This window comes from Prionailurus bengalensis, chromosome C1 (genome assembly GCF_016509475.1).
Source record: "Prionailurus bengalensis isolate Pbe53 chromosome C1, Fcat_Pben_1.1_paternal_pri, whole genome shotgun sequence".
Lineage (NCBI taxonomy): Eukaryota > Metazoa > Chordata > Mammalia > Carnivora > Felidae > Prionailurus > Prionailurus bengalensis.
In genome coordinates, this window is record NC_057345.1 from 194,363,952 (window position 1) to 194,391,609 (window position 27,658).

General features: G+C 40.9%; 1 protein-coding gene across 3 annotated transcripts in view; it reads right to left on the reverse strand.

Annotated features, from left to right (window-relative positions):
* The window catches only part of PLEKHM3 (pleckstrin homology domain containing M3), a 199,652-nt gene that overhangs the window by 40,932 nt on the left and 131,062 nt on the right, over positions 1 to 27,658 (reverse strand). The window lies entirely within an intron of this gene.

Below are 27,658 nucleotides of genomic sequence, written 5' to 3' on the forward strand. Positions count from 1 at the left end.
AGGTTTTCTGCACTAGGTAAAGTGCCTCCAGGGGTGTGGCCTCATCAGGCCACAACCCCAAGGAACTCCAGTGGAAACATTTACAAAGGGTGAGTACAATTATGGGGTCCACATGTTGTGAGCCCCCCAAACAGACCATACAGTCTGATAGAGGTACACATGTAATTATGAGGAAAATAATTAAAATAGCTTAAATGGAAACAATTCCAGAAAATTCTCATGGTATGGTCAGCAGAATTTTACTTCTCCGTTGAGTTTATTAGTTATATGTCTGAAATTAATTATATTTAGGTCTCTATTGTTCATTTTGGCTGTAGTTAAGATAATACTGACTCACTGAGTAGTAAATAAGGAAAGGCCCTAAGTGATCTTTTAAACTCAGCTTCCTTAATATATGAGAAAACTGAGGTCTAGAGGTGATGTGTGCTGCCCAAGATCACTTGGGCCACTGGGCCAGAGACAGACCCAGACTCCCCCTCTTACGCACATTTCACTACTCTAGGAAGGAGCCTTTCTAAGGATATCTTAGGTCAGAGTGCAGCCTCTGGGTTTGGCTCAGCCTAAGAATTCTGAGGTCTTTGGATGCCTACTGACCCGCCATGTAGAAATGGATTTCTAAACTGATTTGGTTCCTGCACGGAAACAAGACGCACGGCCGGCATTGGTCCAGGCTTATCGCCATGATTTCCATCTGAACTGGACCTGCTGTGCCTTACAGATTTTTTTTGTCCAACACATTGACTCCTTGTATGCAAATTCTCTTAAATGGTCACATCTTGTGTTGTTTTCTGAATATGGAACATGATTTTAAATATTATATTATTATCAGTTGAACTGGGAAATTCATCAGTTAAAGTAACCACCAAATTCTGTGACAAAAATGGACTTACCATCAACTTAAACCCTAGCCTATTTACCAAAACTAGAGATGTAACTTCTTAAAAGGAGTGGCAACTACAGCTGGGAAAAGCAAAGCAAAACAGAACAACTCCCTCTACGCATGTGATGTGGGAGGAATTAAAGAAGTATGGCTTTTCAGAGAGGGCTTGAGTAGAGACCACTATAAAACATCTTAACAGGAAACAACAAAAGACTCCACATTTGAAGAGATATGGAAATACAGGAGAAATCAAGGCAATATTAGCTGATCACGTAAGGACAGGAGACACATAACAGGCAGAAAGTGAAGAAGGGAAGGAGAAGTAGGGAAAGGATGGAAACAAAAAAGAAAAAAAAGTTAAGAAAATAGAAAAGGTCAATTCAAATGCTCACAAAGAGAAACAAAGGACAGGGCTGACCAACAGCAGATAAAGGAGTGACACTTCTTGGCTTCTATTCCCAGTTATGTCCCCGGTAAGCTGTGCAACCTTTTTTATAAGTCACTTCACTTCTCCGTGCCTCAGTTTCCTTATCTACAGAATAAAGGGATTGTACTAAGTCGTTCAAAACTACAGGATCAATAAGGATCCCTCTCAGTTTGAAGATTCTATGATTTTGTGATTAACCAACAGGGAAGACATCAAAAGAAGCTTGTTGAATACCCCCAGGAATGTAGAAAGGGAATATCTGGGGAGATAGATAAAAGGTGAGTTTAACCAGACTAATTAGAAGATACCCAAGGAAATTTTCAAAAGAAGTGAAATAATGTCACCAGCTTTTTATTCCTCTGCTTGCTGAGTGCCATTCAAAGAGGGAGTTAATGCTTTTTAGGAATCATCCCTCACAGGTGTGCAACCAGATATCGGTTTTCCTGAAGACGTCTGCAAATCCCTTCCTGTCGTCAATGCATTTAATTAGTTAAAAGTTTAGATAGCACTTAGGGATGGAAAGCACAATATAAGTGCTCAACATTATTATTACTTAACAGCTTTTATGAGACCAGCAGTGCCTAAGATTAAATGAAAAACCAAAATGGGTTTCTGGCTAGAAGGTTCTGATCTAATAAATTGTTGGGTTACTGATGTGAGGCAAAACAAACCCTGCACATAAACTGGAATAGGTGCTCTTTATTAGCTTGCATGCCATTGTCTTAAGACAACTGGTAATTTTTATTCCTCGCCTCAAGGCGTCAACAAGTAGTAAACCACCGCTCACCGCACAGTACTGATTATGATTTCATACATCCTGTTTTTCAAGACTATTATCTACTGTGTTTGTGGTGTCTGTATGCTGGGCATCTATAAACGCACGATATGGGTTCAAATGTGTATGGGAACTTACTATACAGTAAAAGTGGGTAAAGATAAATTATTTAATAAATGATGCTGTGGCAACTGGTGAGACATTGTGGAAAAAATAAAACTGAATCTCTCATTTCATAAGAAAATGTAATTGCAGATAAATTGAAGATTTAACTATAAAAAGAAAACCATAGAAGTATTTTAAAACTACAAAAAAATATTAGAGAAAAATGTTAGCAAAATATTTACATGGGGCAAATATTTTATAATCTTAGAAGCCATAAGAGAGTGATAAATGTGAACATGCGAAATTAAAATATTAGTAAAATACAAAATACCACTTACAAAATGACATGACAAAAACAAACTGGGAAAAAACAGCTCCCATTTATATCAAAAAGTGCCAATTTCCTTAATAAAGAAAGAGCTCTTTCAAATTAATAACAAAAAGACCAACAACGTAATTTAAATAGAGGCTCATGAAATAAACAGGCAATGAACAGAAACTACAAATGGCAAACGACAAAAAAAAAGATGCTCAATCTTAATTACAATGGCAAAATATACAAATTAAAATAATAGTGTGAAGCTACTTTTTATTGCTCAGATTGGCTAGGATTAAAAATGTTATTAAGCGGCGCCTGGGTGGCTCAGTCAGTTAGGCGGCTGACTCTTCATTTGGGCTCAAGTCATGATCTCACCATTCGGGAGTTCCAACCTCACATTGGGCTCTGTGCTCACAGTGCGAGCCTGCTTTGGATCCTCTGTCTCCCTCTCTCTGCCCCTCCTCCACTTGCACATGTATGCTCTCTCTCTCTCTCTCTCTCTCTCAAAAATAAATAAATGTTAAAAAAATTAATGTTTAATTAATTTAACGTGGGTGTAGGAAAACAGGCACTCTCAAGATACTGAACGGAAGTATAAACTGGTTCCACCTTTTCAGAAGGCAAGTGGCAATACTTGTGAAACTACAAAGCACACACACCCTTTGACCCGGCTGTCCCACATTAACTCATTTACACTACATAGTCACACAAGTGCTCAGAGAAATAAACGAGGGTGTTTGCTGCAGTATTGGTTCTAATAGAGAATGCACTGGTTAAAAATTAAGATAACTAGACTATGCATATAGCTGATAAAAGAATGAGGTAAACCTTTGTGTGTACTAAATGTGCACATATGTCCAGATGTCCACAGAACACTATTAAGTGAAAAAGGCAAGATGCAGAAAGGTAGTATTGCTTGATCCCATTTGCAAAAAAAAGTTAACATTTGTAAATGAGTAGAAATATCTAGAAGGAGACAGACTGGCTATAGTTAACAAAAGCTATCTCTGCAGAATGGTATGTCAGGGGAGAGAAGGGCAGACTTTAAAAATAGAATTCTGTAATGAAATATCAGGAAAAGAAATTAAGGAAACAATTCCATTTACAATTGCATCAAAATGAATAAAATACCTAGGAATGAATTTAACCAAGGAGGTGAAAGACCTGCACACTGAAAACTATAAGACACTGATGAAAGGATCTGAAGATGAAACACATAAATGGAAAGATTTTTGTGCTTATGGATTGGAAGAAATTAGTATTTTTTTAAATTATTTTTTTAATGTTGATTTTTGAGAAAGAGACAAGAGTGTGAGCAGGGGAGGGGCAGAGAGAGAGAGAGAGAGAGAGAGAGAGACAGAATCTGAAATAAGCTCCAGACTCTGAGCTGTCAGCACAGAACCCAACCAACCCGGGCTCAAACTCGGGAACAGCAAGATCATGAGCTGAGCTTAACCGACTGAGCCACCCAGGTGCCCCAGTATTTTCTTTTAAAGTTTACTTATTTATTTTTGAGAGAGAGAGAGAATATCCCAAGCAGGTTCCATCTTGTCAGCACAGAGCTGGAGGCAGGGCTTGAACTCATAAATAGTGAGTCAGACGGTTAACCAACTGAGCCACCCAGGGTCCCCTGGAAAAATTAGTATTGTTAAAATGCCCATACTATCCAAAGAAATCTACAGATTCAGTGGAATCCATACCAAAATTCCAACGGCAGTTTTCATAGAAATAGAACAAACAATCCTAAAATTTGTAGGGAACCACAAAAGACACCAAATTGCCAAAGCAATCTTGAGAATGAAGAACAAAGCTGGAGGCATCATGCTCCCCGATTTCGAACTATGTTACAAAGCTACAGTATCAAAACAGTATGGTATTGGCATAAGAAGAGACCCATAGCTCATTGGCACAGAATAGAATCCAGAAATAAACCACATGTATATAGTCAATTAATGACAAAGGAGCCAAGAACATATGATGGGGAAGGGACATTTTCTTCAATAAATGGTGCTGGGAAAACTGGACAGGCACATGCAAAAGAACGAAATTGGACCACTATCTTATACATACTCAAAAAATTAACTCGAAATGGATTAAATATTTGAATGTAAGACCTGAAGCCATAAAATTCCTAGAAGAAAACTGAGGTGGTAAGCCATCTGACATCATTCTTGGCAAGGATTTTTGTTTGGATTTGATAACAAAAGCAATGGCTACAAAAGCAAAAATAAACAAATAGGACTACATCAGACTAAAAAGCTTCACAGAAAAGGAAATCATTGACAAAATGAAATGGCAACCTAGTGTAAACCATATATTTTCCTTTTCCTTTTTCCTTTTTCCTATCTCCTTTCCTTTCCTCTCCTCTCCTCTTTCCTTTCTCCTTTCCTTTCCTCTCCTCTCCTCTCCTCTCCTCTCCTCTCCTCTCCTCTCCTCTCCTCTCCTCTCCTCTCCCTTCCCCTCCCCTCCCCTCCCCTCCCCTCCCCTCCCCTCCCCTCCCCTCCCCTTCCCTCCCCTCCCCTCCCCTCCCCTCCCTTTCCCTTCCCTTTTTTAAGTAGGCTTCACACACCCAGTGTGGAGCCCAATGTGGGGCTTGAATTCACAACCCTGAGATCAAGAACTGGGCTGAAATCAAGAGTCAGATGCTTAGCCAACCGAGCCACTCAGGCACCCCAATTCTGTATTTGATAAGATGTTAATATACAAAATATATAAAGAATTCATACAACTCAACAGCAAAAAGGAATCTGATTAAAAAATGGGCAGAAAATCTGAACATTTTTCCAAAGAAGACATACAGATGGTCAACAGGTACATGAAAAGTGCTCAACATCACTAATTATCAGGGAAACAGAAGTCAAAATCACAGTGAGCTATCAGATCACATCTTTTAGAATGGCTATTATTGAAAAGGCAAAAAATGACAAGTGTTGGCAAGAATGTGGCAAAAAGGGGAACCCTCGTGAACTGTTGGTGGGGATGTAATTTGGTGCAGCCACTATGGAACATGGTATGGAGATTCCTCAAAAAACTAAAAATAGAATCACCATATGATCCAGCAATTCTACTTCTGGGTATTTATCTGAAGAAAATGAAAATACTAACGAGAAAAGATGTCTGTACTCCCATTAATGCTGCGGCATTATTTACAAGAGCCAAAATATAGAAACAATCTAAGTGTTCATCAATGGATAAATGAATAGAGAGACTGTGATACACACACACACACACACACACAGGAATATTAGTCATAAAAAACAGTGAAATCTTGTCATGTGTGACAACAGGGATGAACACTGAAGGTATTATGCTAAGAGAATCTAAGTTCTCATATATATGGAATCTAAAACAACAACAATAGCAAAACCCCAAGCTCACAGATACAGAGAACAGATTGGTGGTGGTTGTCGGGGGTAGTGGGGGTTGGAGAGTGAAATGGGTAAAGAGGGTCAAAAGGTACACATATCCAGCCATAAAATAGTTAAGTTATGGGGGGGGGGGGTAATGTATAGCATGGTGACTAATTAATACTGTATTGCACATTTGAAAGTTGCTAAGAGCATAGATCTTAACAATTCTCATCACAAGAAAAAAAGTCGTTAACTACGTGTAGTGATTTATGTTGTGGTGACCATTTCACAATATACACAAACAGTGAATCATGTTGCACACCTGAAATGAATATAATGTACGTCAATTAGACCTCAATAAAAAAGGAAAGAAAGCTATCAGACATTCAAAGGTGATAATTTCTTAGAAGTAAAAGGGGGGGGTAGTAAGAGTGGAGAGAAAAGAGAAATTTGGGTGGTAACACTGGAAGAACAAATTGGTGACTGGGTGACTGTGTGGATGATGTTTGTAATACAGAGTTAAACTCTATTTTGATGTTTGTAAACAGCTTCTAAACCTCATGCCTGCCTCTTCTTGTGCCCCACACCTGGGCAAGCTGATGGGACGTGTTCTCCCTTAGCACCTGCAGGAGATTCAAACCACCCAATTTCCTGCTTCCTACCGGAATCCTCACCCAGGCCCACCCCCTAACCGCAATAAAAGCCTTAAGCCAGTCTGCTTTCCTTATTCTCTCCAGTCATTTTGGAAGAGTTTGAGCTGTGCTCATCCCTGAAACCTCAATTTGTAAGTAACTAGCCTTTTCATACTTTCCAAAAAAAAAAAATATGTATATATATATATATATATATATGTATATATATATATATAATTCTGTTTTTTCATGTTTAAATTATGAATGCAAGTTAACTTTCATAATGTTTAAATTGTTAAAAAACGACAGCTCTACAAAGCATGGCTTTAGAAATATAATTTGCATATGCATATATGTAAACTTTACAAAAATGTAGATGACCTTCATTTTCTGGTTTTGTATGGCCTGTGTTTTTACTCGTCTCTGATAATGTTTATTTTCACAAAAGGTCTTGAAAATTGCCTATCAGTGAACCTGTCATGACTGCATTAGACTTGATGCTTGTATCTAAGGAGACCTGTGTGTCTAATCAGAATGTTCTCTGACTTATGGGTGTTTTTAGGTTTTGGAAGGTAACACTGCCCCATTCAATTAGAATGACTTATAAGATATGTGGAGTGTCAATAGCCCTATCTAATACCAGGCAATTTAAGGTCAGGTTTTTGTTTACATAATTATCACTGAATTCTAGACATTTAATCTTATCTCTTTAAATACCTAACTGGGAGTCAGTAAGTAAGCAATCATGATGCATATTGCATTTTCTATGAATCTCACTTAAATGTTTTAAATGCGCTTTGGCGGTTCTACTTTTTCTTTCCTGCCCTCTCAGAAATGACCTGCCCTCACAGCTCCCTCCCCTGACATTATTTGATCTTGATCACCTGGTTGGTGAACAAATTCCTATAGTTTTAAATTGTGTTTTTGTAGTCAGTAGGAGGAGAAACAGTAGTGGTATCGGATTCTTTTATCCATTCCCCAGATATTCAAAGGTTATAATAATTTCATACCACCCAGCGTACTGTGCAGGGGAAGTCTGTTCCCCAACTTGAACATTTTTGTCACGTAGTTTGGTGTGAATCCAAGGAGAAGTCAATGCGCTGACTGACCTGCCTTAGACTTGGCCTTAAGCAAAAAATGAAAACCGTGAATTTACAACAGGAGGACATTCAAAGACAAGATCAGGTTCAAAGAGAAAAGCATTTTGAATAGCATGCTCACATGTGACATGTTCAGAGTTTCGGCAAAATCTAAATGGAAAAGTGTGCGAAGAAAGAAAGCCCGGCAAGGGGCCAGTTTTCCAGAGGGCTGAGGGCAGATCAACCGTGATCTGCCTCCTTCTCCACACCACCCAATGGCCTGCCTTTCTCCCTTCCGGCATCTCTATGTCACTGGGCCAGAAGAGAGGACTCTTCCACAGTCGTGTGCTACTGCCCGTAGCTCTAGTAAAGGAAAACTACCAAGCAGGTCAGAGTTTCGTACAAATCGTAGAGGTTTCGGTTTTCCTCGGGCCCTCTGTGCTTCAGGCACACGGTTAATCAAAAAAGGATTTTACTTTGTTCCCTCAGTCAGTCTTTCTCCTTTAATTTTTATTTATTTTATTTTATTTTTTTAAGTGAAGAGCACTCAGCTCATTGAAACTCCAGGAAGTTGGCGAGTAGCTTCTTGTCAGCTGGGAGAAGAGGGTTCATTGGCTACCTCATATATTAAATTGAGGTATCCCATACATAAGGTATATTGCACAGATCTTAGGTACAACTCCAGGAAATTTTAAACGTGTGCAAAACTATTGTCCTGTTTGCTCTCTCGGCCTCCAGCCCCAACCACGCCAACCCATTCTCTATGGCATCACCAGCAGGATCTTATTAAAATATCTGACCAAGTGATGAAAATGACATCAGCTGTTGTACCACCCCCACAGCAGTGACTGTTTAATTTGTGCCAGTCACTTCCCTAAGCTTTTTAACTCATTTTCTCCATTAAGCTAATACAAGTCAAGTACTTGGAACATTTGCAGGCACACTGTGAGCACTAAATAAATATTATGTACAAGAACCCTGAAAGGTCAATACTGTTATCATTGCCAATTTGCAGGTGATAAAACTGAGGCTCATAAGGCTTACGTCCTTTGCTCAAGGTCGCCCAGCTTAAACGTGTGGAGTAGGGAGGTGGATTCCCAGGGCCCGGTGCCAACCACTTCAGTACATTCCTAGAGCTGGTATTTCTTTAATGAAAACCCTTGAGGCCTCCTCAGCCCCTATAAGATAAGGTCTCAACTCCTTGGTATGGCCTGCAAGGTCTTCCCACAAGCTAGGTACATCCACTCTTTGCAAACTTGCTTCTAGTTTTTATCTACTGTGCCTCTGTCTCCTGCTCTCATGATGCCTGCCTGCCTCATCATTCCCTCAAAAAGTTTTGCTTGATAACTACTATCTATTGCTATCATCATGGAGAAGTTCTGGATGTTTTCTATATTGACTTCCAATTCTTATTGCAACTGCCCAGGATAAGTAGCATCTTCACTCCTTTCACAGGTCAGTAAGTTTGGGCATAGAGAGCTTCAGGGACTGGTCGCCTGGTCAGAGGACCAACAGGCACCAAAGCTGGAGTTTCAACTCAGGCCCGTATGGTTTCCATGCCTAGTCATTCTTACTCCATTATCATGCCTCCCCAGGCACACGCTCTCATACCTGGCCCAAATGCCACCTAGTTTCTAAGGCATTTTTGCCTCTAGCCACCACCTGACCCCATCTTGCTCTGCTGCCCTTCCATGGGTAGAAACAGATCACTTGTTAAGGAGGAATGGGTCCTGCTCCATTTCCATTTCGGGCCTTTCCAAGTGCGTTCAACCTTTGTATTCAAAAAGCTGAAACAGGATATTTCTGGGATATTCCTACTGCAGGCCCCGGAACCAAACACTTAAATGCCAACTTTGTCCCAACAAAATGGCAAGCCTTTGACCAGATGAGGTTATGGTTTCATGGCGTGAACCTAGAGGGCAGAGGGGTTGCTGCCAGTTAAACACCACATGCACTTTAGCAGAGCCTCCAGGGGACGTGTGATTCACGAGCTCCTGGGACGTGCACAATTCCTGAGGGATGAGCTAGTCGGCTCTCCAAACATGAGACAATAGAGGATGAATGCTGTGGGCAGCCAGAAAGGCCAGAGTGGGCAATTTTTGAACTGCTCTTGAAAAGCATTTTATCATTGGAATAGCTGACATTCTTGTTGATTATGTAGAATAAAAAACACTGAAGCATTTGAACATTTGGTGCATGTTCAGCTCCTTCTGTACCTCAAAAATGAATCTTAACGCGCAGTCTGTAAAAGGCTCCTAACTTGACAGGAAGTGGCTGGCTCTGCAACTGCCTCCTGACAAGTTTTGGCAGCATTTGGCTGTGATCATTCAATCATAGTTGTATTTAGGATTGTAAAATAAGTTAATTCTTTTAGCTTATTAATCTTACATAAGTTTAAGCTACATGTGTTTCTTTTCAAGTCCCGAGCTAAAAATTCTCACTGCTAAGAAAAAGTACAAAAAGTGCAACAATTCAACTTGGAGTCAGTACAATTATTAAAATAATTTAAAAAGGAAATTGGGTTGACAAGGTGATTTCGAAGTTGATCTGGAGGGATAAAACGGCAGGCGTAAGTGAGACAATTTTGTAAAACAGGGATATGAAGATCTAGTTGTGCTACCAGACCCGAAAATATCATAAAATTCACATGATTGGTACTGGCCATTGGAATTGCTACTGAGGAAACAGAAGTGATTGCTCCGAAACAGATCCCAGGACACACACGTAATTAGATTATATGAATATGGAATCAAAAGTCAGCATGGAAAGGGCGGAGTATCTAAAAAAAAAGGGGCTGAAATGACTACTTAACCATTTGGGGGGAAATTTCCCCTCTATCCTCACTTATACAATGAAGAAAAAATCCCAGAAATTTCTTACTGGAATGTATGAAATGAACTATTTGAAAAGACAAAATGCAACTTATCATTTATCAGATTCAACCATGGAGAAAGGCTTCGAAAGCCACAGGAAAAAAAAAAAATCACAACAGGGAAAGGTGGACAGATCTGAACTCATAAAAGTTGAAAACTTCTGTTTATCAAAAAGATCACATATAAAATCCAAGGGCTAACAACAAAACTAGGAAAAACATGACCCGTAACATATAAGGAACTCATGTAAACTCAGTGGGGGAAAAAAAATAGTCTGTCCTCAAATGGGCAAAAGATGTGATCAAATTTTTTAAACGTAGTAATTAGCATGCAAAAACACATTTAGCTTCCCAAATAATAAAAAAAAAATAGGCAAAATCAAACAGTGATGAGGAATCTTTTTTTTTTTTTTTTGCCTCTAAAATTACCAAAAACGTGTGTGTATGCACATGTGCGTATATGTGTTTAAAATCCCTGGCTGATGCTCCAGAGATCTGAAGAGAGAACTTGATGTGTTGGCAGGTATAGATTTAGGAAAATGTATCTAGAGCTTTTAAGAAGTTCAAACCCTGACTGTAATAATTCCTCTTCTGAATTTACCTTAAATAATCAGAAGCTGAAGATTTTATACAAGGATGTATATCCTAGTATTATTTATAAGGAAAAGGCATTCAACTATAGCAATAGAATCTTCCACACGAAAGCAAAAGAGCTAGTGCTTCTGAAGGTTATTTAAGTTAAAGCAAGATAAAAATTGATCTACTATAAAGAATAAGCCATGTTTTATACCTATACATGCACAGGAAAGACCTAGCCAGATGTGTATCCAATTGTTAACTGTGGTGGTGGGCTAATGGTAATGACAGGAGCAGCAGCAGCTCACCGTGGCCAGCTATGTGATCTCACTGAATCCTCACATCACCATTAGATCTTACTCCCCTCGCTGTACATGAGGATGCTGAGCAGTGGAGCTGGGACTCAAAGTCTGACCTACCAAGGCCTGGGATCTGAAACTCTCTGCCACCCTGCCTGACGGTTATTTTCTCATTTTCTCCCTACTAACTGTTTATGCTTCCCAAATTCTGTGCCATGAGTAGACTTTAATAATCTAGGGGAAAACACAACTTTTAAAAAAGTGAGTTGGGGCCAAGAAGCCCTTGGAAGTCTTGTGTTCTGTCCCATGACAGCCTGTGGTATGGGAGGCTGTGCCACCAGCGAGTCTTCTTTCTCTTGCCCTTGGCTCTGGGTTCTCTTTCCTAAATTTCCTGTCCCTTTCCCCTAGTCTTTCCAGTGTACATCGTGGAGTCAGTTGGCCTGGTGAGGGCGGGAAGCCCTTGGCGCATGGTGGTGCCATCCTAGAGCTGATCTGGACTAGTCTCTTCCTTCTCTTCTGCCTACCCTTAGACTTCCTGGCATCCCCTGGGAATGAGCCTTAACAAAAACAAAACAGGACCTCCTGGGGTTAACTCTGGACTTGGCCTTTCACAGCTCTAGGATTCAATTGCATTTTTTCAGTGGTTCTGCCTTTAAACTCAAACCCTTTTAAAGAGAAATTTAAGGAGAGCAAAACATAGGAAACAGTGCCAAATGCCAATAACATCTTTTAGTCGTTTGGGGAATGGGCAGCTTTAGAAACCGCAAATTCCCACTTATGCAAGGGCCACTTGAGCTTTTTTCTTGATTGCTTAGTGACAGAAGCCTGGCTTTAGACCATGGTCAGAGTTGTTCCCTCTTGTTTTCTTTCTCTCTCTTTCTCTGAAAATAGTTATAAAAGGCCTGAGTTATCACAAGGAGAGTTGCCTAATCCTAAAGCTCCAATTAAGTAACAAACATCATTTTCCACTGATGTAGTTCGTTCAGACTAAAAAGCAGATCCAGGTCTCAGTACCTGCTCAACAAGCTATCCTAATGAACCCTGCACTCAAAGTTTGGGAGGCTCCACACGTGGGACTTTGCCACCAGTTGGCAAGGCTTTGGTACCTAATGTGTTCGGCTAGGCATTCTGTCTCCCTTCTCCCAAAGGAAGTCACAAAAGGGGAAGATCTGAATATTGTTATGTGATTATGCTGCCCAAAACTGTGGCTGATACAATAGAAAATGGAAAGAATCCCAGAGAGCTCTCTTCTGTGACTATCAGGGATGATGAACCCAAACATCAGAGTCCAATTTGGAGGTTCTTCTCAGCCCCCACCATCAGAGCTAGATTATGGTGTGACCTGGCCAGTTCTAGGACATGAATTGGTAAACTGTACAACATTATCACCAAATAAATTGGAAATAAGGTGCCAGTGAGCTCACGTTTCCACAGCTACTCTTTAAATTACTGTCAAATGTGAACTAGTTCCTCTAGAGGATAAGTAGATAGCAGTGAAAAATTTTAAAAACTTTATATATTGAGTACTGAACATTTTGGTGGTAAGCACATGTAAGGTGTACAGAGAAACTGTAAGCCAGGAAAAGCATCCTGGAATGATGCACCAGTCATCTGAGCAATCAGTTAATGTGGGTGCAAGAGATGAGCTTCATTGCATGAATGTTAAAGTTGCCTGATTCTGTAAAAATTGCAGACCAAAACTAAGAACTATAGAGTTGGAAAAAGATACAAATATCCTCAATAAAATACTAGCTAGCTGGATCTAGCAACATATAAAAAGAATTAAACACTATAACCAATTGAGATTCATCCCAGGAATGCAAGGTTGGTTTAACATCTGAAAATCAAACATTGTATTAAGTCACATTAATAGAATAAAGGACAAAAAAACACAAGATGATCTCAACAGATGCAAACAAAAAAAAGCATTTGACAAAATCCAACCCCTCCCTGTGATAAAAAGCATTTGACAAGAAGGGAACTTCTTCAACAGGTATAGGCTATCCATGAAAAACTCAAGTTAAAAGCATATTTAATGATGAAAGACCAAATGTTTTAAGATCAGGAATTAGACCAGGATGTCTGTTTTTAACACATCTATTCAATATTTTACTGGAGGTTCTAGCTAAGACAATTAGGCAAGAAAAAGAAAAACTGATGGTGACCAAATCTGGTATCTGAAAAAGTTGGAAACATTTTGCTGAGATGAAAGCCAGAAAAAAAAAAAACCTTAAGTATATTTTGATCAAGACCTTATAATTATATCCTTGTATGTTGCTTGTACTCTTGGAGAGGCTGTGACTAACACCATCCAGTTCAGAGTTATGGAAATACTTATTAGGAATCTCATTCCAAGTAAGTTAAAAAGGTAGTGCTACTGTTAGAGTATGTAATACATTTTTCATTTTTTAAAAATGTTTATTTATTTTGAGAGAGAGAGAGAGAGAATCCCAAGCAGAGCCTGATGCCGGGCTTGAACCCATAAACTGTGAGATCATGACCTGAGCCAAAACCAAGGGTTGGATGCTTAACCGACTGAGCCACCCAGGTGCCTGTAATTCTTCATTCTCAACAGAAAGAAGTATAATGTATTTTTATTGATAATCAGTTTGTCACTCCCTTTCCTTATCTACTAAATAAATACACTAAATACCATCTGAGTACCTACTGAAAGTAAGTTAAGAGTACCAATGAGGAAGATGCTAAATTATTAGCCTGCTGGAGCATGCACATATTTGTCTGGCCCTGCTTTCTGAAGGTTCTCTGGGTCATGGCTACTCCCAAGAGAAAAAAGATGACATTAGTCTGATAGACCTGTTCCAGGTCCCTTTGCACTGGATCATGAAAGACTCCATATGGACATGGGGCTTAGTGTCAGGCCAGGAAAAAGCCATTGCCATCTGCTGCTGAAAGTGAGGCCATTGGGTAGATAAGGATGAGAACCTGCCTCTCTACAAAGATCCTTTAAGGTACAAGGAAAGCCACATAAGGGACAGGGCTACTCAGACGTCTTAGAGTTAGTGAAATAAAAAATGTGAAAGCCAGTCATATCCATTGAGTTTACAGAGTGATCTAGGGGCTGGGAATGTCTCAGTCTGAGACCTTTGACTAGTTTCTATTGTCTTCCTTAGAGCATTGACTGTGGCGTTGATCCTGTTGCTTCGGGGTTGCTGGCCAATGCCAGCCTTCAACAGGCCAGATCTTCCCTGGCTGACTCTGACTTATCCTGAGAAATCATCTTAAATTTTGCAGGAGTCTTTGAACTTTGCTACTTGTCTGTGCTTTGGAGTTAAAATTAACCCCTCCAACTCCAGCTTCCTTGACATTGGGCTTTTGGGGCCTCCTCTCCCTTTTACAAATCTTTCTGCAACTCCCAATGGCCTCCTTCTAGATCAACTCTGAAATCTCATGTAAAATAATGTTTTGATCAAAGCATGAAGTCAAGAAAAATAAGTGACTTTTTTCTTAAATATGTCCAAGATTTTTAGCTTTTCTATTCTCTTAAGTCCCGGAAACAACAGCAGCAACATTAAAGAAAAACAAACAAAAAACCAATGACCAAGTATTTCTCAATTGTGCACTGAACTTTCCATTTTGGAAGTGAAAAATGAAATAAACATTTTAACAAATATCAGCATTCCAATGGATTGGTTGCTCACAGTAACTATTTCAGGGGCACTGCAACTTTCAAAAAGGATTTTATTAATAATTAGCATTGCAGTCCTGATAGGAAAACCAGAAACCTAGAGAATAAAGAGAATTTCACAAGCAGAGTGCTTTAATAATTTCCCTGAAGAAAAGGCTTGAATGCACTTTAGAAAGAGATTGGCATGATTCCACATTACCCTTCCTGAAGTACTCAAGCCTGCTAGGCAACGAACAGGAATCCTACCATGAACAGTGACTGAGCAATGGCACCCAAATTTCATGTTTTCAGGATCGGTACAATTTTTTTTTAAGTTTCTAATTTTTACTTTTGCCAAGTAAGGATATTAAAAACCAAACAAAAATCTCTTGACTATCATTATCCTTTCACAAGAAGGTAATGGGATTTTAACACCAAAAAAGCAGAAATAGTATGTTTTCAGGAAGAAAAAATTATGAGGTGTGATTAAAAGTTCACTACAAAAAAAAATAAAGTAAAAACTCTCAGGAAGGCAAAATAAAATAGGTTACTGTGGGGAAAAAAAAGTTCAGTACAATATATTTTTCTCTCTTCTCTATGCTCTGGTGAAAACTCCGTGGCAGATGACCCCCCCCCCCCAACGCCCAAGGAGGGAAGGAGGGAGGGATCTTTTTGATAAGAACACAAGGAATCTCACTCAGTGTTTGCCAAAAACATTGCATCAAAGTGCACTTCAGAATAGAAGAATCAGGACAATGTTTCCCAAACTTCAATCGTGTGAAAACACCTTCACAAACGTTGTCATAGCTGCATTCCACCTGTGTTGTTTACTTAATGCTTTATTTAAATGGAGTCATTTACTTAAGTAAGTTTGTTTAAAAATGAAAGCCTTGCATGAATACCACAAATGGAAAACCAGCATCCCTTGCCATAAAATCAAGGTAACACAACTGCTGGAACACCCTGAGCCTGCCACCAACTCTGTTCAAAAAAAAAAAAAAAAAAAAAGATTAGCAGATGTTAGGGGTTCAAGTCGCACCAAAATAAGTCGTTGCTTAATTTAACCTCAAGGACAGAAAGTGAGCGGAAGGGAATAATTTTCTCGTTATGTGATTAAATGTCATTTAATGCCCTGTCCATCTCTTGTACCAACCAGTTGCATTTTGGTAGAAATTCCATGAAATCAGAGATGTCCTTGTATAGTAATGAAAAGCACTGGCTAAGTTGGTCTTCCTGAGTTTGAATTTTGATACTTTTCCATGTCCTAGCTGGTGACTTTGGGCAAATTATTTTTACCTGCTCTGCCTAAGGTTTTCATCCAAGAAATGGGCGTAATAATAAAACCCACTGCACAGGCTGGTTGTGAGGATGGAATGATAGATACGTGCAAATCTCTTAGAAATGTAAATAGCACATTAAGAGCTCAAAAATGTTGTTCTTCTTAAACCACACTTTGAGGAATGCCAAATTAGGATACGGAAGGCTTATATTAAGCTGTATCAGGCACATAGTAATATAGTAACGTATTTCTGGAAAGAACAGCTAGGAAATAAGAACGACCATTCTTTTACTAATTTGAGTAAAAATGAATAACTTAGTGCACATGCATCTACGGCAATTTATTGTTTGTTTGGTTTGTTTCCTTCCATGCCCAATTTTCTTGGCTAAGAGCAAGGTTGAAGGATATATTTTTGCCTTTGAGGCATACAACACGATGCCTTTGACACAAAAAGGTCACACCATACAGAAGGGCTTTTGGGATCTTAACTGTAAATCGCTACTTAGGTAAACAAGGCCATCCGAATATATTAGGCTTTTAATTATGAAATCAATGTCCCCTCTATTTAGAGTAAACAATAGAATTAACAGGATTTAACCCTCACAGTGGCTACATGTTATGATTTAATTCATATTGTGAAATATAGTAAGGACAGACTTACTCATCACTACTATCATCAAATAAATAAGCTAACATCAAAAAGGAGTCGTTCTGGGGGGCTCCTGAGATGGATTAGTTGGTCCTGAACAAGAAAGACATATATTAACATAAGCTAAGCTGTTGCCTTTCATGTGTTTCATCCCTTTTGTCCCTGGAACTATATTTAGTACAGAGAGAACAACAGCACTGCCAGGGCAGTCAAGTAGAAAGAGAGGGTATTAATTTAGTAGATCTTGCTCAAGGTTAGGTAGGGCAAGAGATAGCGGGCAAATACATGTTTAGTTTGTTAAACTACAAGATAAGGTCACTTGGAAATTTATAGCAAACTCTAGACCCTACTCTGGGTTTACCTTGATGGTGGCCTCATTCAGAAGGATCTGGATTTCAAAAATATCCATCTTCTTTAGTCCCTGTCCATTTTCCAGGGGAGGAACTGTTTCTTCTGTCTCTATAGCATGCTTCTTGGTAACATCGTTATTGCCTCTTCTTCCTCTCCACTCAGCTTTGGCTGTTTCTTCTTCCAGTGTTCCAAGTTGAACACTTCTGCTTTTCTTTTTTGCTGTCATGATCCCCCCATTTGTAACTTGCCTCCCTGTTCTCTACAGACCTCTTTATTGCTAGACTTCTCTTCTGATCAGGCCAAGTCCTCATCCTTATTTGTTTTGCTTTTTCAGGAAGGTCGCTCAGTTTTTCTATTGAATTCTGCATCAAATATTAACCATTTTTTAAAAATGTTATCTGTCCTTTCCCACTTCTTCCCTCACTGTCAAGAACATTTAAAAAAAAATTCCTTCACTGTACTTTTATTATGTTTGTAAGCAATAGAATATTCCAGATGCTGGAAGTGGAATTAGGCCACATCTTTTCATTTCTCTTTGCACCTTTCCCTAGGACCTGTTTCTTTTAGAGAGCTTAGCTTGAATACTTTAGGAGACCACAAAGAGCACAATAAACTCAGATGCAATACAGTAAATTCCTTTTTCCCTTCCTTTGAGTTTGCATCTGGTCTGTGTATCTAGTCAAAGAGAGTCCTCAGCTTTGGAGCTCATTAAACGTTAGTAACTACTAGCAGTGGCTCTAGCTTTTAGTGAGTTCTACACCTTATCTATAAATGGTCCCTACGCTCTGGGGAAAATGAACACTTTTGGACCTATCCGATTACTTTACAATGATCTGAATGGGTCGTTTATGAAAATATACTAGTGTCCTGGAAATGTCACTTCACCACTAAAATAAGGACCAAAATATCCATACATACACATGCAGTCTGCATTCTGCCAGGTGGTGTTCCAAGTGCTGGCGATACTGGTGAACAGCTCCGGCAAGGCCCGGTTCTTCAGGAGCAATGACTTCCTGTGAGTATTTAAAGGCCCAGGAAAATGATCGTAATCATACTGGTCAAGGAAACCAGGTTAAAACCATCTTATTAAAGAGGAGTGGATCAATTTGTTGGTGGATGTGCCACTATGTTAACAAAAGCTCCACCTCCCTGAACTAGGATACACATTTAAGAGTGGGCAGGTTTAAAAAAAAAAAAATCCTAACCCAACCCAAAAGATAATGGGAATCATCTGTTCTGTTCTCATGTGCAAACCTATAATTTATGGAAAGATGGGAAAGAGAAAGTCCCTGAGGAGACCTAGCCAAGTTCTGTGGTGAAAATTCAACTGTACTCAAAGCTCAGACTGGAAGAGGTGGGGGTGGAGAGGAGCAAGAAGCCACAGTAAAAATAACATGTCTTGAGGCAGCCAGCTCCCTCTCTTCTCCCCGCTTCCAATGCCATTCCTGGGCCAAGCTGCCTTCCTCCCTTGCTTCTGCTGCCCCAGCCCTTCCCCATTCACAGGTTATTAATTTTTCCTCTGTGTTTTACATTCATATTTGAAGAATTCCAAATTAGTTGTAGTACTCATGATTCTGTCACAAGGTCATGTCAGCAGTATAAATTGTACGGCATCCTAGGAAGCAGGTAGTTAACAGCATGTGAGAATGTGCATTAATGAAATAAAATGGAGTTATCAGGAATTTTCAAATTATGGAAAAGAGACCATTTCCTTAAATGCATGACTGTGTATAATACATATCTGTGCATACTTATGTATAATTTATGACTAGAATATGCTAGAAGACCTGATAATAGAAAAGGCTATCATTCTTTTTTTTTTTTTTAATTTTTTTTTTTTTCAACGTTTATTTATTTTTGGGACAGAGAGAGACAGAGCATGAACGGGGGAGGGGCAGAGAGAGAGGGAGACACAGGATCGGAAACAGGCTCCAGGCTCCGAGCCATCAGCCCAGAGCCTGACGCGGGGCTCGAACTCACGGACGGCGAGATCGTGACCTGGCTGAAGTCGGACGCTTAACCGACTGCACCACCCAGGCGCCCCAAAAAGGCTATCATTCTTAAATGCAGTGTTAACTGGCAATATCACCCCACCAAACTCTGATTTTTGAGTTTTAGCTCTATATCATGATGGCTATGTATTGTATTTTTAAACATTTTTTTAATTTAATTTTTTGAGAGAGAATGTGTGTAAACAGGGGAGAGGGATAGAGGGAGAGAGGGAAGGGGAGAGAGAGAATCTTAGGCAGGCTCCATGCCTAGCATGGAGCTCAATGCGGGGTTTGATCCCATGGCTCTGGGATAATGATCTGAGCCACAATCAAGAGTTGGACACTCAACCGACTAAGCCACCTAGACGCCCCAGTCAACTACTATTTTAAATGTATTTTTAAAAATGCCAGTATTAGTGATTTCTGCTAAGCCATTTGAAAAAGCATTTTCTATTACGCTTAATTTGCTTACATACTTGAATAAAAGTTCAGTGAGTGTGTGTGTGTGTGTGTGTGTGTGTGTATCTATATCTATCTATATCTTTATTGGTTCCCTTATCAGCCATATAAGGTAAATTATTATCTATGTCAGAGATGGAGAAACTGGGGTCATCTAAACTAGAGAAGACTGGCAGTAGTGGTAGAAAGAGGATGTGAAATATATGTCAGATTGTCCAGGTAGGGAATCCCCTTTGTAACATTTCAGAGTTTCTAATATTAAAGTGTTCTTGCTATTCATGGACAGCTTGAACTGTTAGAATAAAAAAGAGAAAGCACCTGTAGTCACAGGGTGCATGATAAAAGCCTTATTACGGTGTTGTAAATCAACTGAACTTCACGTATTTATAACACAATCTCACCATCTTGTGAGGTAGGTACTTTAATAATCCCCATTTTACAAATAAGGAAACTGAGGCATGATATGTTTAAGTAATCCGCTCAAGATCACACAGCAGGTAAGGGGTACAGCTAAGATGTAAACCCAAGCTGTCTGGCTCCAGGCTCCATGCCCTCAACCATTATGCTCCACTGCCTTTCAGAGGGCATGCTATAGCTGAACTATAGCGGTTACCGAAAATCAGTTGTCTGAACTCAGGACTAAATAGTCCTAAAGAAAAAAGAAAACACAAAAAGATTAATGTTAGTGAGATCTTCAGGTCACAAATGCTCACTTATGCAATATCGTGGCTCGAATTAACATACAGTCCCTTTTGAGCTCAGTCTCATACTTGTCTTCCTCTTCCTGTAACTCATTCATTCACTCCATATTTATTGGGCATTTCCTCTTGCCCAGGTATTGTTCTGAGTAGTGGAGTGCAGGATGGATAAAGACTTGCATTCAAGGTTGAATTTTCCACGTATAGGTCATTTTTATTTTTATTTTTTTAAAGTAGGCTCCACGCCCAATATGGTGCTTGAACTCATGACCCTCAGATCAAGAGTAGCATGCTCTACCGACTGAGCCAGTATTTTTAAAGACTCTTACAAGCAGGCCTAAGAACGAACTCCGGTAACGTTTTATGTGGGGAATGCATAGCATAGTCTTGGCAAGAATCCTAAAACTGCACCGTCTCTGTTCCCAGTCTGGAAATTGGGTAGGCACCTCCAGAACCTGGGTAGAGGGACTGCTCGTTTCCTCCTAAATGCATCTCCTTCCCACTCGGAGGACCCCGTCAGCATACTGCCCATCTAGAATGAGCATCTTGTCTTACACATTTTAAATCCACCACATCACAAAACATGGTACCTAGCACTTCACAAATACTTAGAAGGTCATGAAATAGAGTCCATACATAAGTCAAGGAGTGCCTTCCTAAGGTGCTCCTAATCTTTTTGTTTTTTTAAAGAAGCTACATATTCTTTTTAGTGTGGTAAATATACATTACATTTACCATTTTAACCATTTTAGGTATATCTCATAATCCCTTTTGATTGGTTACACTTCACTGACTACCTTTCAGAATACTGTAGCTTCTCCTCCACTGTTAACCACTTCACGGGTAATAAAGTCACGATTCAGACAAGAAGTTGGTTTTCCTAACTAGCCCGGCTGGCCCCATTAGCCTCTTAGGAAGAATGGCTTCTTGCCTAGATAGAGATAACTTCAGTCCTCATGGTGCCCCTTCCATCCCCACCCTTGATGTGTCCAGAAGCTAGCTCCGAGGCCTGAAGTTTCTTGGCCTTCCTCATCCTAAGCAGCTGAATCAACTTGTCTCTCCACCCCTTTCATTATCCCATTCTGTCCACCCTATCAGTGGGGTGGAGACTCCTAGCTTCTAAGTGTGCTGAAGAAAACCCCAAAGGCAAGAAACGAGAATAACTTGCTCCTGCTAACAAAACAAACCAGAATACACAGTAGGGGCCAAGACCTCACAGTAGCTGAGTTCCAAATCTTTCCTTATCCCAAGGAGACAGACTGCCTGCCTCTCTATTCTAAGCTCAGGCCATGTGGCTTAAGCAAAGTCATAGAGGAATTCAAGCCTCAAGATCCATTTTCAGCTTCTCCCAGATCCCCATGTGCCTTTTTATCCTTACTCCATCTTGCCCAGCCAAACGTGAAAGCCTGTGTAAAGACCATTGCATGTCTCACTTTGAAAGGACTTGAATGCCCTTATGAACTAGCTCCTGGCTGAAATCTTTGGTCCCATGGAGACAGAGAAAGCAGCAGCCAGTTGGAAAACAAAACAAACAAACAACGAAAAAAAAAAAAAAGCGTTGTTATCTTTACGTCAAATTAAACTCAGATCTGCTTAATATCTTGGCCAACTTATGCCACAACTATTTTGGCCCTTTCCGCCACCCCAAAGCCTTCTGTGGCCAAAATGTACCATTGTGCTGCTGTTTGACACTGTGTGCCAGCAGGCTTCTGTGCCAAAGCCAAGTAACACCCTTCCTTCTTTGGGTTGTGGGGTAGCAGGGGAGGGTTTCTAATTCCTTTTGTGACCACTGACTAAGAGCTGAGTGGTCAACAATTTGGTAAATTATATACACACCTAAAATGTCAGCTGCATCAGATTTTTGTCCTCTATTCTTCCAGTAGCTGAAGGGAACCTTTAGGCTGAAGGCAATTCTAGAAGAGTTGGGTTTTCTAACCACATTCTGTGGGAGGGATGCTAGCAGAACTCCAGGCACACCGGATCCTGAGCAGCAAAGACTCATCTTTGATAAGTATATATGCCAATGATTCAAACCAATGGCAAGTGATGAGAATTAAGAGTAGCCAGTTATGAACACACACACACACTCGCGCGCACACACACACACAGGGGGAGGGAGGGAGGGAGAGAGAGAGAGAGAAGCTCTACCACAAAAGTCCTTTTTGGAAGCAGACTAGCTATAAATATATAAACACACACTGACACAGGTCAGCCTTAGTGATGACTATAGAAGATGCTAAATCCAAAATTTCAAAAAACAAAAGCAAATTCACAGTATCATAAGTCCATATGTAGTTAGCCTGCTTTCCCATTTGTGCTATAATATATTCTGTGGGTTATCCAGTTCTTTGCTCTGGAAGTTTGCTGTTTTTGACAACTGGTCACTGGGTTGGACAGAATGAAAACATTTTGGCCACCACAGTAGTGGTTAAGACTGTAGAAACTTTAGGGGCTATGGACTATTTGGGGGAACCTGGGCAGGACTGAGCCTAAGCACTATGACCACAGCATCTATGCAGCGTCTCCCAGGCACTGGATTTTTACATATGTGGTGCTGGTACTCTGAGGCTGTGATGGGAACATTTATGTAGTTCTGTTCTCCTCATTGCCTTCTATTCTTTCCTTCTACCCAGTGATAAGACTTAGTGGAGCTTCAGCAACGGTAGGGCGTGGCCTTGCTGCCAGGTAGATCTTGGTATCAGGATGCCCCTGGAAATAAAGAAATGTTAGTGCTGGTGGCAAATAGTAAACGTAGTGGTTCAGAGTGTGTGCCCACTGGAGAAGGGAATCCTTCAACTGCAGGGGTAATCGAGCAGCTGGTCGTATTTGTTATTCTTGGATTTGATAAGTCTGAAACATTTCATATAAAACGGAAACGAGAAGCTATGTACTAGAACAGGACAGCTTGGGTTTGAATCCCAGCTCCTCTACTTCAGCTAAATGACTTTGGGCAAGACATGAGTAATGATAGTACCTACCTCAGAGGGCTGTTGGGATTAAATGAGGTAATCTACATGGATTTAGAACAGGGTCTGGCCTCAAGTAAGCACTCTATAATAAAAGTCACATTTTTTTAAACATGTAATAAAAACCAGCTATAATTAATCTAATTATTTAGTACAATGTTCTCATTTTACAAAGACTGAGTGCCGGAGGTATTATGTTACTTGGTAAAGGATGAACTATTGTTGTCCTGGGTTGTAGGTTTTCTGAATGTCTCTCTCCTCCCTCCTTGACTGAGTGCTATGAAATGGGAGGCCTTTGCCTTCGGTGAGAGTGCGCCTTAACAACTTTGGGGAAAAAGCAAGCAGCCTGAGAATCCTGGCCCTTTCTAGCTCCTTCTGTCTGTCATGATCCCCTGCCCTGCCCCCAGAGGGCAACAGACAGAAAAAAGAGAAAAAGATGAAACTCCAATCGGTAGTTTTACTACCTGTGATTACCTAGACTTTCTCTCTGCACCCTTGACCTCTGCTCCAGCCGAGAATCCATTCAACAACCTCCTTCCCTGAATTCCCTTTTTCTTCAGGTCTAAGCCTTCCCTTATGATGCCCCATTCTTTCATTGTCCTTCATGCACACCCGAGCTGCAAGGGGCTCTCTGCTTTTAGCTCTGACACAAACTCCAACGCCTAGTTCACCAGATAACCTATCGAAGCTGCCCATTTAGGAGCAAACTCACTAGCTGGCATATTCTGCACATTTCTACTGGCCAACTTTTGTGTGCTGGGGACTATTCTAGCCGCCACTAGATTGTAAGGTATTAAGAAGGTAATTTGCTTTTAAGGGCTGTATAAAATCAGTATATTTAACTTGTTTTTGTAAGCTGTCCTTCAGATTAAGTTTGTGAAAAAGATTAAAACTGCTGTTTAAGGACAAAAAATGAAAACATCAGTTGATCTTTGACAAATGGAATCTTGACATTTGTCCCTTGATTGAAGGAGCAGCTATCTGGCTTTCACTCCATGTTCCTTGCTATGCTCAGAGCCTTGCTAGTTTATGAAAACTGGCAAGAAAATCCCAGAAAGTAGATAGAGACATGTAGAGTAGCTTCTACAACTTAATCACTTCTTAAGGATCATGGAACCAGGGTTCCTAGAGCTGGGAGAGGGGCTGTAAAAATTGGTTAACTCTACCTTTTCACTTCACAAATAAGGTAACTTAGAATTCTAGATATAAAGTAGTGAAGAGTCCGAGATTCTCCTCCTGGGTACGAATACTGTAAACAGCCAAAGCTTGAGGAAAAAAGTCATACAAGTTGGATGTATTGTGTGAAACTGTCATTTAAAGATGCCATGTATCTTTAACACAAGGGTTAAACAGGGTTGAGCATAATCCCTTCAGTGGTTAAAAATCCATTTAAGCGGCACCTGGGTGGCTCAGTCGGTTAAGCATCAGACTTTGGCTCAGGTCATGATCTCATGGCTTGGGAGTTCAAGCCCCACGTTGGGCTCTGTGCTGATAGCTTGGAGCCTGGACCCTGCTTCAGATTCTGTGTCTCCCTCTCTCTGCCCCTCCCCTACTTGTGCTCTGTCTGTCTGTCTGTCTCTCTCTCTCTCTCTCTCTCTCAAAAAATGAATAAACATTAAAAAAAACACCTCTGTTTTTGTAAAGCCATAAGAAGTGATAGGGATGGGGATATTTTCCGAGGTTATAAGCTGTGTTTCCACTCCTAAGATTTAATGGAACACATGTATTCAGGGAGATGCATGGAAGTTAAACACAATTCAACATCAGTTAATCCTAAGAGTATAGGCCCTTCAGTACAGGTCCCTTCCACCTGCACATTAAAGGAAGCTAGAAAGCCAATTACCCTCACAGCAGGGCCTCTCCCCTCCTGCAAAGGAAGAATGTACTGCAAATTCTACGGGTGCTTTACAAGCTGGTAAAACTATAATTGCAGGTGGGAAGGAAACATGGGTCCTTTTTATTTCTGCCAAAAGTTCAGTCTGGTAAGCTCCTCCCTTCTATAGCTACAGAAACAGTGTGGACTCAGTATTTTTTAAGCGTGCATGCGTGCACACACACACACACACACACACACAGCACATTCTAGGATTGTACAAAATTTAAAGAATGCTTTTTGTTAAAATTGAAGAGATTATCTGTGCACAACACCCCCCTCCCCCCCCCCCCCCCACCAACAAAAGGGCACTCATTCTTCAAAGAGACAAGTACTGAAGGTGCCTACCGTTTTGGGGAAGCCAAAACTCAGCTTCTGGTTCAAGTGTTGAAGGCCTCCTGGCAAGACCAAAGAAAGATGGTGAAGCTAGGAGGCCAGTATGTGCTTCTGACTTGTTCTATCTAGCATGGCCCTCTGGGGAGTTCTTACTGCCTGGGCAGGAAGGGGGTGAGGGTGGGAGGCCTCGAAGTGCAGTTCCTCTGGGGAGGTCTGGTCTAGGACCACCCTAGAGGCAGGAGGAAGCCCACCCAGGGTTTCTCTTCCCTATCAAGGTGCTGGTCCATGCAGTGACCGCAGTGCGGCTATGGTAGGATCCAGTGGCCGAGAGCCCCACGTAGAATCTGAGGACCCAAACAGGTAGAACAAACATTACTTCTGCGGTGGCAGTTGCCACCGGTATCCACAGATGCAGTGTCTTGGTGCCACTGAAGAAAGCTACAGGGAGCCATTTAGGGAAGGCCCACCTCTCCTAGCAACACTAACCCCAGTACTTGGGCCACCAGTGAAGCTTGTAGCTCCTAGGCTCTGCGTGTCAAGCAGCATTGTAGGTTCACTCCTCTGAGCCTCACAGCAACTTTTGGGGAAGGTACCATTATTATCCCCGGCTTCAGAGATGAAGCTTTTTTTTGAGTTATTAAGACAAGTGATTAGTTGAAGTTCACCTAGTGAGTCTGGAGTGAGCTGACATTCGAATATGGGCAGCCGGGCTCCAAGGCTCCAGTATATAATCCTGTTCCATCCAGCCCTTCTGCAATACCCAACACCAGGTATCCTTTGGAGACCTTTGCTCCAGGCAGAAACTTCATCCTATGTTGGCCTCGCACTGGCCTACTGGTCTCTGAAAAGCTCCCGACAGCCATGGTAATTTTGATTTCCATTTAATTTTTTCCACCTCACGAAGCAGTGCCAGAGAGGGGGAATCTGGTGATAGTTTTTGAATATGATTCATTAACCAACAGCTTGAGGAAACGGAGGGCTTCCTTGCTGCCACCGGACCTTTGTCTTCGGCCTTCTAATGTTTGCACTGCTGCCCTGACCTCCCAAAGTGACCTGGACTAGCTGGCCTGTTTCCTCGTGTTCCTACTTCCAGAGCCCAGCTGTCGGCCTGTGCTAGTGTGTCAATTAGTATCTCGAGGGTTCAGGGTGGGGGTCTGCAGCCTTTTGAGGAGCATAATCTAACACCAACCTCCAAATTCCTTCTCATAATTGAGCATTCATTAGTTCTGAAGGAACAAAAGCGAGCATTCTCTATTATAAAGCAGAGGTCAAAACCAGTGGCTGTGTTTTGTTTGGCCTGCAGAGTGTTTAAATATAAAGAAATTTCACATAAAAATGCGGATTTCCGGCTTCTCTTGGAAAACGGGAAGAGATGACAGCTCCGGAGCTACTGAGTAACAGCTGTCCCCTTCAGAGGAGGATGTACTCTGGCTCCTCATCACGACCTGAAGCGTCTACTTGGGCCTGCGTCAGGCACAGATGCCATGCCACTCGCCTGGCCCCTGCGGAAGCCGGAGTCAACATAACCCTGTGCTAAAGCCCCAGTTCTCTTATTTCTCTCCTTTAAATGCAGAATGGAATGGTTAGGCTGCCCCTCCGATGTGCTTGGCATACCAGTACAGAACTGGGAGAGAATGTTCTGAGAGGGCAGGTGCTGTGCATTCTCTATCCTGTCCCCAGCACTTGGCACAGGAAGTGCTTGGTACCTAATATGACATTTATCACTTGTTTCTTGTATGGATAGATAAATGAATGACTGGCTCTTGGGAGAGAAGTGAATTTCTGACTGACAAGAAACCTGTTCAACAGCTAACAGAGGTCCGGGCTTATTAATGCTTCAGTAGCTTCCTGAATGACTGATGCTGCTCCTTCTACCTTTCCTTGATTTCTTGGGCTATAAAGATCTTCCCTGCTGTCACAAATGACTTTAATCTTGTTTAAAATGCCAGGAGCAAATGTGTTGATGGTTCACTAGGGCTTGGCCAGAAATTTCAAAACAAATAATGAGAAAAGCTGCCCCAGTCAGCTAACTTTTCCTCAGAAGGATGGGTGCGGTATTCTTGAAAAGCACCACGTTCCAAACGTAGATGGAACTGCAGCTCACCATCACGTGCAGC